General features: G+C 37.6%; 1 pseudogene; it reads right to left on the bottom strand.

Moving 5' to 3' along the window:
- Positions 1–6575: 6575 nt before the first annotated feature.
- On the bottom strand, positions 6576–7192 carry LOC121159505 (annotated as a pseudogene).
- Between the last annotated feature and the right edge of the window lie 11936 nt (positions 7193–19128).

Genomic DNA, 19128 nt, shown 5'->3' with positions numbered 1-19128 from the left:
TGATATCTAATTCAATCCTCATAATGACAATGAGTTTGTCAATATTTTGGCACTCGAATTGCCTTGCAACCTTTTACTGGATTGTTAAGGTCTGGCAGTAGTAATGAAATAAGAGAAAAAGAGTGATCTGTTGTGTTTCTTTGCTTTATTTTTAAGCCTGGCACTCTGAGCTTCACATGGCTCCACAGAAGTGGTACTCATGTGTTAGCAGTAATTAGCATTCTACAGAAAGGTACTCAACTTCTTCTGTACACGTTCCACATGCCAAGTGATGTGTTACTCAAACATCACAGCTACACTGACATATGTGGATTGTGTACAGAATGCATCACTCACATGAACACACACACAAACAAGCGTTCCCTTTTTTGGCAGCTACTCCATATTCTATTTCTACAAAACAGTTTCACTTTCAAATAGTGATAACATAAGAGAATTACATCAAAATAAAAGCATTTTGTACTCATTATTGTACGAAAACATAGGCACATCCACACCAGGTGGTGTTGTTAGTAGAGTTCTGAATGTAGGTCAGTCGCATTGGAGTTAGGTGGAACCTCAATGTGACTTTCATTTGTGTTTCTCTGTAAGCCAGGGAGCCTCAGCATTTTTAATTTGTCTATTAGCCATTTGAATTTGTTCTTTTTAAAACATCTGCTCTGGGCCCGATGTGATGGCGCAGAGGTTAAGGTCCTCACCTTGCACGCCTGGGATCCCATATGGGCACCAGTCTAATCCTGGTGGCCCCACTTCCCATCCAGCTCCCTGCCTGTGGCCTGAGAAAGCAGTCAAGGACAGCCCAAAGCTTTGGGACCCTGCACCTGTGTGGGAGACCCAGAAGAGGCTCCTGGCTTCGGATTGTCATAGCATCAGCCGTTGTGGTCACTTGGGGAGTGAATCATCAGACGGAAGATCTTCCTCTCTGTCTCTCCTCTCTGTATATCCGCCTTTCCAATAAAAAAACAAAATAAATCTTTAAAAAAAACAAGTCTGCTCATTTCCTTTGCCTAATTCTTCACAGGATTGTTTGTTTTGCTGTAATTGAGTTTTTTAAACTCTTTGTAAATCCTGAATATTAGTCACCTCCCAGATGTGTAATGTGCAAATATTTCTTCCAATTCTGTTGGTTGCCTCTTCACTTTGTTGATCATTTCCATTTATGTACAGAAACCTCTTAGTTTGATGTAGTCCCAATGGTTTATTTTGGCCTTGGGTGCCTGAGCTTTTGGTGACTTTTCTAAGAAGTTTTTCCTGGCTCCAGTATATGGAGTATGCTTCCTATGTTTTCTTCTAACAGACTGATGGTTTCTGGGTACAGATTTAGGTCCTTGATCCATTTAGAGCTGATTTTGTATGAGGTGACAGGTGGTGGTGAAAGGTCTAACTTCTTACCTCTGCAGGCTGCTGTCCAATTGTCTCAACAACATTTGTTAACGAGACCAGATTTTTTTCCTAGATTATTGTCAGTTCTCTTGTCAAAGATTAATTGGTTATACATGTGTGGGCTCCCTTCTGGTATTTCTATTCCGTTCCATTGATCTTCTTTTCTGTTTCTGTACCAGTACCAGACTGTTTTGATGACCACTGCCCTGAAGTATGTCTTGAGCTCTGGAACTGTAATTTCTCCAGCTTGATTTTTTATTCTTCAGGATAGCTTTAACTATTCACAGTCTCTTGTGTTTCCAGAGGAACATTTCCATCTTTTTTTTTTTTTTACTTATTTCTGAGAAGAATGTGGTGGGGATTTTTATTGGAATTCCGTTCAATCAGTATGTTACTTTTGGGAATATGGACATTTCTGATGATGCTGATCTTTTAATGATTTATAGTTTTCATCATAGAGGTATTCTACATATTTGTCTAGATTAATTCAATAGCATGTCATTTAAATTCATAGTGTAGTGAAATTTCTGTTTTTCTTCCTGTTGATTTTGTTTATGGCTTTTCATTTAAGGGAATTTACAGTAACTGTGTAATGGAGACTACCATATCCAGAAGTGAAAATACAAAGCAGTATGCATCTCTATTTCCAAATCAAAAATGGACTTCCAATGAAACTGAGAAATATATCTTAACAATAGGTTGCTTCTTTACAATGTCTATTCCTGTGATGTCAGGATACACTTAAATAGCAGAATGATGGACTTATGACTGTTCATGAAAGACTGTATTGTTATAATAATATGAGGAAATCAGTGTGGATGAGAGGTTTGAAAAGAGGATAAGGGAAATATCACAGCCTATGGAACTGTATCATAAAATTTAAAAAGAAATCTAATAATAATAATAAAAGACCTAGGCATGTATTTTGAAACTTTTGATTTAACATATATAACTGCACTTGATCAAACACAAATCGATAACAATGCAACTCCAAATGCAATGGGGCCTGCAGAGTATCAAGGAGAAAATAGGCATATATTCCAATAGTCTCTGCTCTTCAGATGTTGGAGCTTATGTGAACAACTGAAGTGTGTACATTTCCTGATGTTTGCTGCTAACTGGTAAAGTAGCTAATTTCAGCTAACCTGATACTTATGTCTCCAGTTTTCATACAATTATCTTCACTGAAGTTCTTTCCATCTAAACAAATGACCAAATATCGGTCACTAATCTCACGACTATATAAATCAACTCAGCTGTCACCATCTATTTCCATGGCTATTCGATACATGAGGAGGGAATATAGCACCTAAGTCATGAATTCAGGTGCATTTTGAATTACAAATCGTAATCTTATCCATTCTCATTCCCCAGTCTTGCCTTACCTCATACATTTCTTGTGGGGCAGCTGATGAAGCCCCCGCTGTTGTACTGGGATTACTCTGGATGATGTTCTAAACTCCTCACTCTGGCCTTGCCCAGCCACCAGCTGTTGCAAACATTTGGTGAGTGAATTGATCAATGGAATACTTCTCTCTCTCTCTCTCTCTCTCTTCTCTCCTCTCTCTCTCTTTCTCTGTCACTGTCAAACAAAATGAAACAAATTTTAAAAGAATTTTGTTGTGAAAAAGTAAACATGATAAAGAAATATACTTTTTATATTAAAAAAGCACATATTTATTTTTATTTGAAAGGCAGATTTATAGAGAGAAGGAGAACCAGAAAGTGAGAAAGAAGACAGAGAGAGAAGAAAATGCTACTCCAGATAGGTCACTTCTGAAATGTGCCAGAGCTTACTTATTTGAAACCAGTAAGTCAGGGACTTCTGAGTCTCCCACGTGGGTGTAGGACTCTAAGGATTTGACTCACCTGCTCCTTTTCCAGACCGTAGGAAGAGAGCTGGATCAAAGTGAAGCCACCAGAACACTAACCAGTGACCATATGGGATACTGGCATCACAGCAGAAGTCTTAGCCTAATATGACATGGTCCCATCTTTGACTTGCGTGACAAATAGGAAAAGAGGAGACAGAATTGAGATTTTCATCTAGATTTAAATATGGTTTCCAAAAAATTCATTCTGAAAGAATAATGAACACATTAAAAGACAATCTGTTAATTCTATTCAATAATGCTCCAAACCCAACTTTGATATCTTTTAACATTTCTTATGCCGTTAGTCCTCAGTTACTCAAGAACCGGTTTTAAACGTGTGTTTGACAAACTGTTGTGGGAAATGTTCCTCAGATGTTAGTAGTGACATGAAGAAAGAAAGTGGTGGGATGGGAGTTTTGCAATGAAATGTGCTTAAGAAAATCTGGACTAATTAAAGTTAAATAGCTTTATTTTGTTACAGTGTAGTTTAGACATTTTGTCATGTTAATTTAATGTTTTCATTTCTTTTGATGAGTTCCTTTAGTTTCCTAAAATTGCACTTGAGGACTGGTGGGTACCTCTTAGAATTCTGCTGCTTGAAATAGGCAGTTATGGATCAAACACTGAAAACAAAGTGGAGGAAATCCATCACAATCTACATTGGGCTTCCTGGGGAATCTTTCCCAGAGTCCATGCAAGTACCTGAAAGTATGGATGATCCCCTGCTTTGTGTACAGTGTTGTAGTATTTACACAGAACCTCTGCACGTTCTCCCACAAACCTAAAATCTTTCCTAGGTGATTTATAAAGCATACTATAACACGCATGTTGCATATGTAGTTTTATACTGTCTGATTTTGGGGAGTTATGACAAGAAAATTCTATGCTTGTTCAATTCAGGTACAATTTTCTTCCAAACTTCTTTTTTTTTTATTATTTTCTTTCTTAGCCACAGTTGTTTGAACCTTCAAGCACAGAAACTATGGATACATGGAGCGGGAATCTTGCCTTTCCTCACCATTTTCCCAACTGCAAGAAAATATTCACTGAATAAATATTTTTCCAATGCAGTACAATATGGATTCCATCTTAAACACAGCATTTAACATCCTTTCTGTCTAGCAGTAACAGAGATTGAAACATTCTCAGCAAAGCCCCGAGACCACCAAGGGGTGAGGTGGTGGTGCTGCTTTGGACAGAAGAACCACCAGAAACAAACTGGTGAGAGATGTTTGTTTATAATGTAGAAATTAGAATTTCATATAGGGACAAAAGGGAAAGGCAGAAGGGCGGGCCCAACAATACTCCACCCAAAAAGTACTGCAGTTGGTTAATAGGCATGCTTATCTTTCTGGGTTTTCCCATCACAGATCACATTCTGTGCTGGGTGGAACCTGTGCCTCAAGCCCCAGACAGATACGCTGAGATTCACCGGGGCACAAAGGCTAGCAACTGGGCTGAAAGCTGTACCTCGGGTCATATTCATCACACGTGGCTAGTGAACAGAATGTGGGTCACCATTAACTTCTAAAAGTTGCTTCTTAGGAAGTCGTAGCACAGCCCCTCCAAGGACAGAGAAGAGAGACTGGGGTGCGGCTCAACGCTCTCACTGCATGTCCAGTGAACTGGTCAGGTTGAGGTCTTGGTTAGCCGAAATCATTATCAGGGTGTTCCCCTGGGGACATGTGTCTAAGGCCTCCCGCACGGGCAAACAATTCATGTGGCAGTGAAAAATGTGGAGGTTACTTACACGAAGACTCACAAGTCATCCCAGTTGAGCTGTGTGCATCCAGTACCCACAGCTCATGATGTCCAGCTCGATATCCTTGAACTATCTGTGTTACTACTCTTTGGTTTTGTTTTAGAACATTTACTGGAATGATTAAATCACATTTATGAGCAGTGTGTTTGAGACTAACTTGGAGGAAACAACAATTGTCAGATACAATAGTGTGTCTCTATTAAAGTTGTGATTTCTAATAAAAACAGATGATTCAGAAGACAAAAGACAAATAACCTCTAAAAGAGTTCCCAAGCACAGATATTTTTATGGTTGTGAACTCATAGTTCTATATTTAGCCCACAACAATTTTATTAAAAATATGCAAAAACATATATTAATTTGACTAAACTGCCAAAGAGATGAAGATTCGGACTGACAATGTTTATGATGTCCACAGCTTTCTCGCTCATTCTCGTTCTCTTAACATAATTGGCTTTGACTGGGCAAATCATGTTGTTTTCATTGTAATGTCATTGCAATTTATGATTCCATAAGGCACATGAATAGATTTTTTTATTTCATTTGCTTATCATTTCATGTTAATGCCACCCTAGAAAATTACCTACACAACTGTGTGTGCTGCCTTTTATTAGCTTCACTGTGTTTCCATTTTTGTATTTTTGATCAACATCAAATTTCATTTTAGTTCTACAATAAAATTAACTCTGCTTCCACAATGAGATCATTTACCTTTTTAAGCCTTGTTCTTGTGATTACTTTATCTGTAGTGTTGTATTAAGTTCATGCACACACCTAATAAAACAAGACTATACCAATCATCTGCTTATTGTTGCACAGTATTTATGATACAATTTCATTTCCAATCCAGAATTGTACTCCGAAATTTTTATTGCGATCATTCTTCTAATAAACTTTAAGAAGATAGAAAACCATAATGCAAAAGTTTCCTTTTTGCTAACAAATGATTTGTATTTGTCTCTTATTATATGTAAATACACAGTTTCTATTTGCAAATCTAAACAAAAGTCCAATTAGGACAAGGCTGTCTTCATACACTTTATGACACATGAAGACTAGTGATAGGATTGGCAAGTATTGGGGAATTAAAATGACCTTGCAGATTAAGTTCTGCTAAGATAAAACACTTCTTTTGCCTGTTCTTTTGGAATTGGAAGTAAATTATTTTCTCTCCATGTCTCGTTATCTTGTTACTGGCTTTCTTTTGTCACTTTGTGTTGGGGATTAGCATACATTGGAAAATGTACATTTTTTATCTTATTATTATGTATTCCTAAATGAGTGTGGTGTTCCAGTCTCTCTGTTACAAGCTATGGGTGATTCTGAAGGAAAAGGACAGAATACCAAAGAGAATGAAATATGAAAAATATGGATGAGCACGTCCTTATCCATGACGTATCAGAAGTGTCCCTCAGAAAAAATTTCAACAGATTAAAGATAGTTGTAACATGTGGCAGTAAAAGGAAAAATATTTTCAATTGCTATGAATATACACTCCTTCAACTACTTGCATCTACTTTTCTTTTGTGGGGGGCGGGGCAGGGATTTGGTAGTGTTTATTCAAGGGGCCTGGAGGATGGAGTCGTTCCTCCACAGGGTGGATGCACTCGAGCCCAGCCAGGACAGCACGCGCTCGGGCCCTTGTTTTGTTGGCTGGGTGTGTCCAGCTAGAGGCCCTGAAGGTCCCGACTAAGACTATGGTGAGGTTTGGACACTGGCTTGAGTAGTTTGAATTTCAGGCACCAGATGGCAAGGCCGCCCGTGTCCTCATCCCACAGCTAACCAGGCACCATCTTGGTTTTCCCACTCAGCTGCAGGTCCATTGCAGCCATATCCATGACCCCCGGCGGCACCAGCTTAACGGGTCGCTGCTTCTTGGACACAGAGGCCCTAGAATCCTAGGGGTCGCTGACCAGGGGGAATCCCGGGGCATAGGACTTTTATCCACCACTATCTGAATGTCCACCAAGACGCTCTACCGTGTCTCCAAGCTGCCGACGTCGCAGAGGCACAGGAAGCACTTGGACTTCTTCACGAAGCGCTTGCCGAAGCTGGCCTTCCATGGCGCAGGAGAGTGCCTTGAACTCCTACAGCGGCCACGCCTAGGAGAACCACCAGACCAGGCCAGACTTGACCGGCCAGCAGCACCAGGGGTGCCAGGCCCTGGGTCCATCCTCCTGACAAACCACAATATTTCCACATTTCATCAGATGGGAATCCTTTCAATAAGTTTTGTCCCTTAAATTACCAAATATTTTATAATATAGACTCTGTGGAGGTAGTTATCTGACATAGATTGTTAAAGATTACAGGGAAATATTAAGACTTTTTATTAACCAAGTGATGCATTAATCATCACACAGTTGATGGGAATCTAAAATGACTCTCTTAGAGCTAGGAAAACAGAGAAACGAAGTTCTTCCACTAATTGGTATGCAGATTGAGGAGATGAAATTTAAACAGATAAGACTATCCTGTGTAAAACATTTTAATATGAACAATATCTTGTAGAAGGCGTTCCGAACAAGAGGCTCAGTTGATCATGCATATTCCTGGGTTACAGCCTGCTGTGTTCAGCCTTGGCAGCTCAGCTTCCAAAATGATTCCAATTTTCTTTTAACATATGATTGTAAACGTTTGGTTTTTTTTCCTTTTGAGAAATTTCTAACTAATTTTTGAAAATGTCATTGTTTCATTACATAAATATTTACTAAGTGCTTACCACATGCTAGGAGGTTTCCTAAGGGCAGCAGACACAGAAGCAGACAAAGGAAACCAAGGGAAAACAAAAAGAAGAAAAAATAAATACTTGTTTTCATACATTACACACGTCAGTTGAAGAACACAGGAGGAAAAAGCTACATTTATGCCATAGGAGATATGGGTGCTAAAAGCAATGCATGCTTCGCAGAAAAGCCAAGGAGGTTAGATGTCAGTAGGCTTGAGGGTTTGCGATTTTAGGTACTTCTGACTGATATCATTATAAACGTGGTTGTGGGACAAAGTCCTGGAGTAAGTGGAAGAGAGGATCAAGAAGATACACGGCACAAAAGCAAGTACAAATACCCTAAGGGAGAAGTCTGCCAGATAAATTTGAAGGACAGCAAGGGTGTGAGAAGGCTCCTTGAGCAGAAGGAGGTGATAAGGGAGTAACAGGGACATTACATGAGAAAGATCATAGCGACAGCTGCAACAGCTGAGCTCCATTCTGGATGTTGAAGGGCCAAATATGTTTTTGTTAGACTAATAGTGTGATTTGACTTGAGTTTCAAAAGAGTAGCACTCGCTATTCTGTCTAGAATGGATGAAAAAGAAGTGTGGCTGTGACAGTATTCTGTGAGAAGTTTTCTTTTACATTGATTGGCTAGCTGATTTTCAGGTGACAAGTGTAAAATAAATGATAATGCTGAATATACACCTATAAGTATATTTAAAACATTTGCTGGTGAATTAGACACACACACACACACACAAAAGCACTGGACCAATATCTGTAAAAGCTTCAGGAGCAAGAAGTTTTGTTGGCTTTCATCGTGGGAGAGCTGTGTCCTAGAGGGATTGAGGACAGTGAGTAGAGAGTGAAGTTCTGACAAAATACGGCTGTAGAGGAAGGAGATGAAGCCAGGGCAGCCTGAAAGGATTCTCTGTAATAGCAGACAGGAAGGCGAAGTGAGTGTAGGTGAGGGCAGCAGAGAAGCTGCAGGAAGGATTCAGTGCCTTCCTTTCATTCACCCATGGTTGCTTTCCTGATCTCTGGTTACCTGTCATGTTCATTTCCTTTGCTGTTCAAAAATGGAAAATAAGAGAGGAAGAAAGGTTACAATTATCAAAATATTGATTTGAAACATGACGGCTTTTTGTTATTTTATGGTGAAACTCAGGAATGTGCCATCCCAAAAGATGTCTCATTTGCATAAGAATTGTTTTGAAAAATACCAAAGCTTGAAGGAGCTCTCAAATTAGAGTAGACCTCTACTATCCAGTTGGAAGGAAATTTCTTGTTAGTTGTTTGTTTTTTAAAGAAAATGTGCATTTGCAAAAGTATCTCCTCCTTGCTCCTGAGACATGGCTCTAAAGTGTGCACTGTAGCAGTGAATAAGGCAGCACCATGCACCTGTATAGGACTGATTACTCTTTACAATGCATTTCCTGGAAGTCATCCTGTAATTACCTAATGTGTTCCCTTCTTGCTTTTTTTTTTTTTTTGATGGGTGGAAATAATTAAGGCTATATTCATTGTGGTAGGGTTTTTTTGGAGGGGGATATACAGGGAGGTATCTACCTAGTTGAACTTCTGTTTGTTTTTGTCTTTCCATTGGCTCTTGTATTATAGAAGTCTATTGCAGTAAAGCAATACAAAGGTATCAGAGAATGTGTTTTCCTCTCTCACACTACCTCACCAACAAAAACGACAATTCTTTGGAGCTTGTTATGGATACAGATGGATGATATATATATGTAGAGAGAGAGAAATACAACTACAGATAGATATAAGTGCATTTGTGTTTGTAATGATAGAAGAGTAAATATACAAAAACAAGTACAGTAAAAGTTCAGAATGATTTAAAATACAACAATCTTGCTTCCATGGAAGCAAGAGCATGGAATAAACAGATGAACACCTGTCTCATGCTTGTGCATGTGTCAACACACTGGGTGAATTGAACTGCTGACTCTGGCTATCGATCATTTGGGAGATGTTATCAAAAATTAAATCACTCAGATCTTACAGGAAGTGAGAAAAGAAATTGAAATGGATCCTTAACTAGACTTTAGAGGCATTTATTCATGAGATGGGGTTATGTGAGAAAAATATAATACTCTTAAAACATTTTCACAGTCTGTAAACATTCACATTTACATTTTCTTTGAGCTTTAGAGTTTTAAATTTAAAATAAAGAAAAATCAACAGAAAATACTTCTTGCAGACTAACCCCTGCCCCCTCAATTTAATTGGTCCTAAAGTAGAAAGCAAAGTATTTATTAAAACTAATGTTGTGCTAGAGAATGTTCCAGGTAACTTTGGAGATATCGTGACACTTAACCCTCGGGAAAGTCACAGAGAACAGGCGTTCTTATCTCCGTCTACTGCTGAAGGAATGAAGACACAGGAAGAAAAATGCCTTGCAATGCGACTTGCAAAAGGTAGAGCCTTTGTCTCAGATGTCATCAACTCCCAGTTGACTTCTTCTTGTCCCTCCTTCCCACAGACAGTGAGAATAGAACTTTTGAAATGAACAAGAATGGACAACTTTCAAATATTTAATCTATGCTAATTATATTTTATTCACCATAAATTTTAAGCATATGTTTTTTAGTTTTATTTACTAGGATGTAAAGCATTTCTACATAAAAAGATGAAAAATGGTGAGAAAAAATGAATTCAATTGCAAACATATTTATTGAAACCTTGTTATAGCAAAACACCTTCTTAAACGTTCTTCTTAAGACAACAATGGAAAAATAAAGGAAAATATTTCACCTAACTCTCCATTGGATAATTGCAAAGAACTTTGCACAGTCCTTTCATACATTTTGTTAATCATAATATACTTTGGCTGACTCTAGCATCATGTCAATGTCAGCCAAGAAATTGATCAATTATTACTTCTAATGGTTGGTTTCCGTCTGTAACAACTGAAGCCAGAATTTTTTTTTTCATTGACTGTTTAAACTATTTTGTCCTGACTGATTATCTTAATCCTTTACATGGATGACGTACATTGTCTAGTTATTTGCATAAATGATGTACTTTAAGATGAAGGATGCCCAACAATGACAAAATGTGTAGAGAACCGGACAATTGGCATTTACACCTAAAACTTTCATAAAATTACACTTAGAGAACCTTATGAAGAAAAGTAATGCTGATGCTTTCCTCAACTAAATTAAACATGTGATGCTTTTTAAAACTCACGTACAGAGATTTATTTATCTTTTCCCCAGGATATGGATTTATAGGGAGAAGGGATCATTCCTTCCCCTCCATCTCCTTCTCCCCCCTTGCTATCTTTTCCTATTATTTTTTCCCAAGTTATTCATTTCAGCATTGCAGGCTTAACTTTCAAATACATAAGTATGTCATGATGTAAGCAAAGGAAGAGAACTAAGTGACATACCATGAAAGTATAAATGAAAACAGTATTTGGAATCCTACTATTACTTGGACTTAAAGGTGCATTACAATGTGTTTTTAGTTTTTGCATATGGTGAAAGCTTAATCATGATTAAGAAATGTTTTGTACAGTTTTTGCATATCAACAAGGTCTTAGAAAGTACCTTGATGAAATAAACAAAATTTAGTGAAAAAAAAATACATTGATTCTACTTTCTTGAGGTGCACTCTGTTTTCCATGAGAAAGTGAATCATTTTAATTTGAGCATTGGCTAACCACAATCACCAAGGGATCTCGAAAATTTCCAAACAAGCTTCAAAAGCTTCATAGGTCATGGCTAGCACAGTTACATCTAGTTATCCACTGTCATACCAGCATTCCAGAGGCTCTACTTCCACCCAACTCCCTGCTTGTGATCTGGGAAAACCACAGAGGATATCCGGTTCCAGAGTCCTTGGTCCCACATGGATGACCCTGTAGAAGTTCTTTGTTCCTAACTTCTGATTGGCTCAGCTCTAGACACTGCAGCCATCTGGGAAGGGAACCAACAGATAGAAGACGTCTCTCCTTCTTTCTCTCTCTCTCTTTTCATCTCTTTGTAACTTTGCTTTTATAATAAAAATAAACAAGTATTAAAAAAGAAATTTAGTAGTCCAGAGTAAGAAGAGGATATGTGGATATGTTTCAAATTTGAAAGAAAAAATGATTACATGACATGACTATTTAAAGTATACTATTTAAAGTATATTTTCTTGCAGGAATGCTAAGATTCTAAAAGTTTGCACTATCCCTTTTATTGAGAAAGTGAACTAAATCATGGGTGAGACTGAGCAGTATGTTTCAAATCTTGTGACAAAATAAATCATGTCAATGACAAAAGGAAAATTGTTAAACATTTCTTTCTCTGCCAAATGACAGTATATGCATACTTTGGAAAACAATATATAAATCCAAATACTGGTACATGCGTGTCATAGAAGTTCTAATCACAGCAGCCAAAAGGTTCATCAGTAGATGAAAGAATAAATAAAATGTGATAATATGTTGGTATATAAAAATACTGTTCAGTAGCAAAAAGGAATGGCCTACAGACACATACTATGACATACATAAACTCATACAACTAAGTGAAAGAACCCAGACATGAAGCCAGGCTTTACAGGATTGCATTTGTAGGAATCATCTAAAGACAGATCAATTGATGCAGACAGCAAGCCAGTAGATGACAGTGGCTGCAAGGAGGGAGAATAGAGGAAGTAACCAATTAAAGGTATGATGTCTCCTTGGGGGTAATGCAACAGCTTTGAAACAATTCAGTAATGATAATTGTAAATGTATGATACACATCTGAACTGTGTACTTCAACATTGTTTATTTTATACTGTATATATTTTAAGTTAGCTTTTAAATGACTAGTGTATAATCCCTTAAGACCCAGCCTCACCCAGAAACATGCAAGCCTAATGACTAATTTTATTATAATGCAGCTTAGTTACAAACATAAAATTTGGTATGCATATTTCAACACACCTATAAAACCAAAGCAAATTTGCACTTAAAGTTCTTTAAAAGGCTCTATATAACTAATTTAATGCACATTAACAGCATACTTTAGTGTGATGGATGATCTTGTGCTGAGCTAAATTGTCTGTGCCTGTGTGAATATTTACTGTGACATGGGTTCCACTGCATGTAGCATTCTAGTACCACCATGAATGACCAATGAGTGTCTCAACTAGGTATTGTTTTGTTTTATTTTGATGCAGTGCTGTTTTGTTTGTTTCTTTTGGTTTTCTGCTGGCGTATCAGAGACATATTTGTAAAAAACAAAAAGTACAGGCATGGATGTTGAAATTTTATAGTAACTTTCTATTATAACTAAGGGTGGTCAGATAATCTTTCAAATTAGGAAGATGTGAAAATAAAAAAGTATTATTGATGATTACTCTGGAATGGCAGGCGAAAAGAGTCCTATGCCAGGCAACTCAGGACATATGACCTCTTGATTTATAGGGTGAGCCTTCCAAACATAAACCTTCAATTTGGTGTACTTGAAACTCCTTGCTCATTTTAATGTTTAAATCCAAATTCATCCATTTTTCTCTCATTTATGATTGGAAGAATGTGTTGTTATCCATGTGGGTGTTTTCTAATTCTCACTGACTCCAGATGAAGTAAGAACTCAGACTTTCTGGAAGGGAAAACTCGTCCATACTAAGTCACACATGCTGATCTCCGGTTTCAAGTTGCGCTGACTCCCAAATGCAGGCAGCCCAGGTGAGCATGTGAAGAGCTGGGCACTTATTGCTGCTGTTCTATGCTCACTACCATAAGGCTCTGTTTTGCCTTTCCACTCTAAGATCTGCTTCCCTGAAGCAATACAATTACCTTAAGCAGCAGATATTAAACTTTCCATGAAATGTTTGGAATACCCTCATGTACTTTTCCCCACCTATTCTTCATTTTTGAATGATCACCATAATAATGAAGTCACAAATGTATAATTAAACAAAAAGCATTGAAATTCATGCATATGACGGTCTTCAAAAATTTGATTAAAATACATTCTATAAAAAAAAATGGTTCTGAGAATGTTTTGTATCAAGCTAACTTTTAAATCCCATTTTACAAAAAAAAAAAAAAAAAGAAGTTTGAGATACCGTGGTGCCTTGATACAATAAAACTACACAACCCAACAAATATTGTTGTTATTACTCAGGCTGTATATGCCTTTGAGGTAGACTCTGGAGATACAAATGGCTAGAAAAATACTAAAGACACAAACTTGACATTGTTGCAATCAGGAAAAGAAAACATTGGCTATCAACAGGTCTTTACTGTATTCCTGCCACAAGCCCCAAAGTGTAAGTGAGGTCTGAGATAGACAGCAAGGAGGGGAGAAAAAGACAAAGATGGGTAAGTCTAAGCATACGCTACCCTCCAATTTTTTTTCCCGAAACTTAAAGTTCACCACTTATGTGAAAGTCTAGCTCAAAACAATGGTGAACTGGAACACTGCAGAAACAATATTTCAAATTATTCATAGGAATAGTATATGTTTATCAGAAAGGCAATCTTTTGTTTTTGCTAAAAATATTAATTTTTTTAATTGGAAAAGCAGATTTATAGAGAGAGGGAGATTCAGAGAAAAAAATCTTCCATCTGCTGCCTACTCCTCAAGTGGCTGCAATGGACAAATGCGAGCCTATCTGAAGTCAGGAGCCAGGAGCTTCTTCCAGATCTTCCACGTGAGTGCAAGGGGCCAAGGCTTTGGGCCAATCTATACTGCTTTCCCAGGTAGAAGCAGGGAGCTGAAAGGCAAGTGGAGGGGCTGGAACACAACTGGTGCCCGTATGGGATCCCACCAAAGGCAAATCATGAATTAAACCACTGAGCTATGTCATGAATTTAAATGCAAGAAATGAATTTAACCACTGAGCTATGGTGCCGGGGCTGAAAGGCAATTCCTTAGTTGCAATTAAATAAACAAACAAAAAGTATCTCAGAGAAATAGGGTATTAAACCGAGACCTTCTTTTTAACCAAGCTATTCTTCAGCTCTCAAGGCTTTGAAAACACAGCTGCAAAACATACAAGCTCTAAGAGTATTAGTATCCCTAGATCATTCTCAAACAATCTACTAAAGAAGCACCGCACACACTACAATATGTCAATGAAATGCAGCTCCGGGGGATATGCTTACGTTGCTGACGACTGCTTTTGTTCTACATCAGTTGCAGGAAGTGAGACACTAAATATAAAATATTTACTTTGACTCTATTGCAGAAAATAATCTGGCCCTTTCCAAAGAAGAACTTCACTCCAGCAAGACAGCTAAGGCAACCTCAGGGAAAGAATAAAATCTCTTGCATTTCATGTAAAAGCACAGTTGAAGAACAAAAGTATTTGGCCACATTTATGTATAACGGCGAATTCAAAAGGAAGGATGGTGGCCTGAAAGATCAGTTAATGAAGCTACCAAAAGCAGTCTCCACAGAAATCAAACAGGGGCTCATCTGGACAATGCAGGGGTGAGTGAATGACAGGGAGGAAAGAGATATGCAGGTCTTTGACCACCTTCTTGTATATCACAAAACCTGAAGGATGGCACACTTGAAGGGAGCTAGAGCAACAAAATTAGATCACACCCAACTTTGTCATTAGAACCTTAACTATGTCAGCAACAAGTGAACAACCCGCAGATTATTCATCCTGGATTTTGTCACTTCCATCATAAACCTTTATGCCCCCTTAGGAAATTATTCCAATTGTAATAAATTTGCTACATTTAAGATGACACAGTCTCTTTTAGTTTCCATTCCATCATTTCCACCTGCATCAAAGGCCAGTTACAAAGCCCTTAACAGAAGCTGAATTCCAAGTTTTTATTGAATCAGATCACATGCTTGGCCGACCACGCTACCGTCTTCAGAGACTGGATGGCTGCACTTCACTGAAGGGCAAAGTGATTAATGGATGGCCTTTACTTTGCCAAGCTTTGGAGATTCAGACAAGAAAGAGAGCCATTTATGTATTAAATAAATGATAAAGATATTATTTTTGCCAGACATTAGATCCCTAAATAGAAGTGCATTAAGCTCGATGGTGACTTCCAAATTATTCTTTCCAGGGGTGGGGGGAGAGATTCTGGGAAATAGATATCAGGGTGACTGGAAATAGACATTCCAGGGACATATCAGCTGAATGGGCAGAATTTCTGTTACTGGTCAGCCTGAATCATCAGCACATTGTATTACAATGTTAATGAACTCAAGGTCACAGGTTGGAAGAGTTTCAGGGTCTGTTAATTCTTCTCCTTCCCCACAGTGATATTAAGCTATTTGTCACACAAACTGGGAAATCTTGCAGTGACAGCACGCTTGGAAGCCTCACCAAAGTGTGTTTGTACAACTTAAAAAAAGCAAGAAAGTGACACTTTGTTAATAGTCAAGTGCCCCTTTGGTATGTGAGACACAGGGCACAAAATACATGATTTATGAAAGATTATATTAACTTTTCCATTTTGTTCTGCACATCTGAAAATCAGGGAGCATTACCTCTATAGCTACAAAACACAGGCCTTTACATTTACCGTGTGATATCTAATATATATCTTATCTTCAGCGAATGACTGTCCCTGCTAGCAAGGATAAAACAGTCTGAAAGACAATCTCAACAGATGTCTTTTGAATGCATGGCTGCAATTGTTTGGATCATTATCACAGAGAAGATGATCATTTTCCTGAAATTCACACAGCCAGATGAGCTGTAGCAAAGTGTTAACCCAGAGTGTCTGAATACAAAGCCAACATTCCACACTTGAAAAATAATAATAGCCAAAGAAACACAACGTGGGAACTCATTACTCCAACAGGATTTTGAAGTTACAAAAAGAAAGTCTTACATGAGGAATAATTTTGTATTGGGAATTCACTTGAAAATGAGGAAACTTATGCTAAATGTAAGAGACAGATTAAAAAAATTTTTTTTTTTTTTGGTTAGAAAAAGAATAAAGGGAAATTCACTGTAAAGAATGAGTGTACTGGTAAAAGTAAGATTCATGGGAAGTCCAAGCTGAAAGGCAGGGTTTATGGACTCTTGAAATCCAGCACTGGACACAGGGGGATGACTGTTTTTCTTCTAGCTCAGTTTTGGAAATGTGACTCAGAGCAATTTGTGTTTTTAAACCCTTTTACAAAAACAAAGAATCTTCCATCAAGCACACAAACTGACCAAAAGAAGCAGATAAAAAAGAAAAATGAAGGTGTGTTAATTATCCTAATACATTGAATGATTTTTATTTTAAATTGTGTGGCTTTGAAATTTTTTTAATAATTTAAAACATATACGTGTATTTTTTTATATTGATAAGAAAATTGTGCTGAAGATCTTTATTGATGTATTCGTCAAGATTCTTTTCTGGGACTCAGCACGATGACCTAGTGGCTAAAGTCCTCACCTTGCAAGCACCAGGATCCCATATGGGGGCTGGTTCTAATTCTTGTGGCTCCACCTCCCTTCTAGCTCCCTGCTTGTGGCCTGGGGAAACAATCGAGCATGGCCCAAAGTCTTGGGACCCTGCACCCGCGTGGGAGACCCAGAAGATGCTCTTGGCTCCTAGCTTCAGATGGGCACAGCTCTAGCTGTTGTGCCGTGGCCAATTCAGGAGTGAATCATCGAATGGAATATCTTTTTTCTGTCTCTTCCCCTCTCTATATATCTGACTTTCCAATAAAAATAAATAAATCTTTTTTTTTAAAGATTTTTTTCTGCTTGATCAAAAAAAATATTTTATAATATTTGGGCTACAAAAATCTGAAATCTTTAAATCATTACTGAAAGAATTTACTGTGTTTCTAAAAAACAGAATCTTTTTTTTTTTTTACTTGATTGTTCAAAATAAACATTTCTCAAGTAGAGGAATATGACTCAGACTAGAGGTCTTCATTATGGTGTGTCTTGCATTGCACAACATTTGGTCATGCCTCATTTTGCCAGTAGTATTTCATCCAAGCGTTTTGTTCCCATTAATTATAATAAATGAGAAGGCGTCTTTGTGCAATTTTTGTGGTTCCAAGTCTCACATAAGCAGGCCATGGGAGTTTTGTTGGGTGGAGATCTGTGGGTGGATAGAAGCATAACCCAATGCAAACGCGTGTGAACAGCCAACATGAGGCTACATCCCTACAAGCAGATTTTAGGGGAGAAACACAGGTCAAATTACCAGATCATTGTTCATGACCCACAGTTCAGAGTTATGGAAAATTGATTGATAGGAGACTTCTAGTAAGTGCAGATTGAACTTTTGAGTTTTAAAATAGACATTCAACCACTTCTTTATTCTCTCTAACCAAGAAAATTTATATCATGTATAAATGTCACTGTGCCAAGTATGATAGAAACTGCAATGATATAAAGTAATTCCTGTTCTTGAGGGTTTTATGCTACACTGAGGAGGGCACAACTCCAAAAAAAAAAAAAACTATAAAAAAATTGGAAGCAAAAAGATCGCAAGTATCATACTGCATGTCATGAAATATTTAATTGCATTGGTTAATTTGAAAGTCAGCTCAAAATTGTAGAAATTAAAACTTACTCTTAAACATTGAATAGGATTTGAAAAGCAGAGACAAAGGGAAAGCTATTCAGAATTTGAGGAACTTATGATGCAAGGAACTGCAAACTACACTTGCAAAATTTCTTAATTATAGATGCTGGGTCACTGGTTTTCACTATCATCACTGATTGTGACTTAATCTATTGAAATAGTATCTTTCTATTTATTATTGAGTATAATGTGAAAGCCCAGGTTTCTCATTGTGTGTTAGGGACTTTGAGGCAGTTCGTAACTCTGAGTTACGACGCATTCTTTAAATCACCTTATTTTATAGGAAAGCAGTCTGAGACTTGAAGGTGACAGTAGGAAGAGCAGGACTTGGATGCGAGTTCTCACTCACTGATATCACTTAGCTTAGAAAGGAGGGATCGGTTTACTAAGTCCTTTGGTCAAATCCATCTGCTTTTTGCAGTTGTTCATAAGATTTGTAGAACATATTTATATCCGTTCACTTCCATATTGTCTCAGAACTTTGTGGTTCCATTGGCAGATGGGTTCAGCGTTAAATAGTTACAACGATCTGGCCTACAAAGCTGAAAAGCATTTATAATTTGGCCCTTCTGGAAAAAACAACAGCAGCAGCTTAAACAAAAACAACAACAAAAACATTGCAGATTTATAAACATCCTGATATTCTGTCGTTGTTGAATTTCATCATATATCTTCTCACCATTGCAAGAAAAATGTTCAAAATACTGCTATAATATTTATTAAATGCCAGCACTGCTTAATTTTGAGAACTAAAGTAATAAACAAAAGAGGTAAAGCTACTGTGCTTTGTACAGTTTGTGTCTTAGAATATTAATTAGAGGAGACAGTGAGCAAGACTTATAAGTGCATAAGACACTATTAACTAATAATAGATGCTGTGATAATG

Source organism: Ochotona curzoniae, unplaced genomic scaffold (assembly GCF_017591425.1).
Source record: "Ochotona curzoniae isolate NIBS_2020 unplaced genomic scaffold, NIBS_Ocur_1.0 contig_43, whole genome shotgun sequence".
Taxonomy (NCBI): Eukaryota; Metazoa; Chordata; class Mammalia; order Lagomorpha; family Ochotonidae; genus Ochotona; species Ochotona curzoniae.
This window is presented reverse-complemented; position numbering and strand designations above follow the sequence as displayed.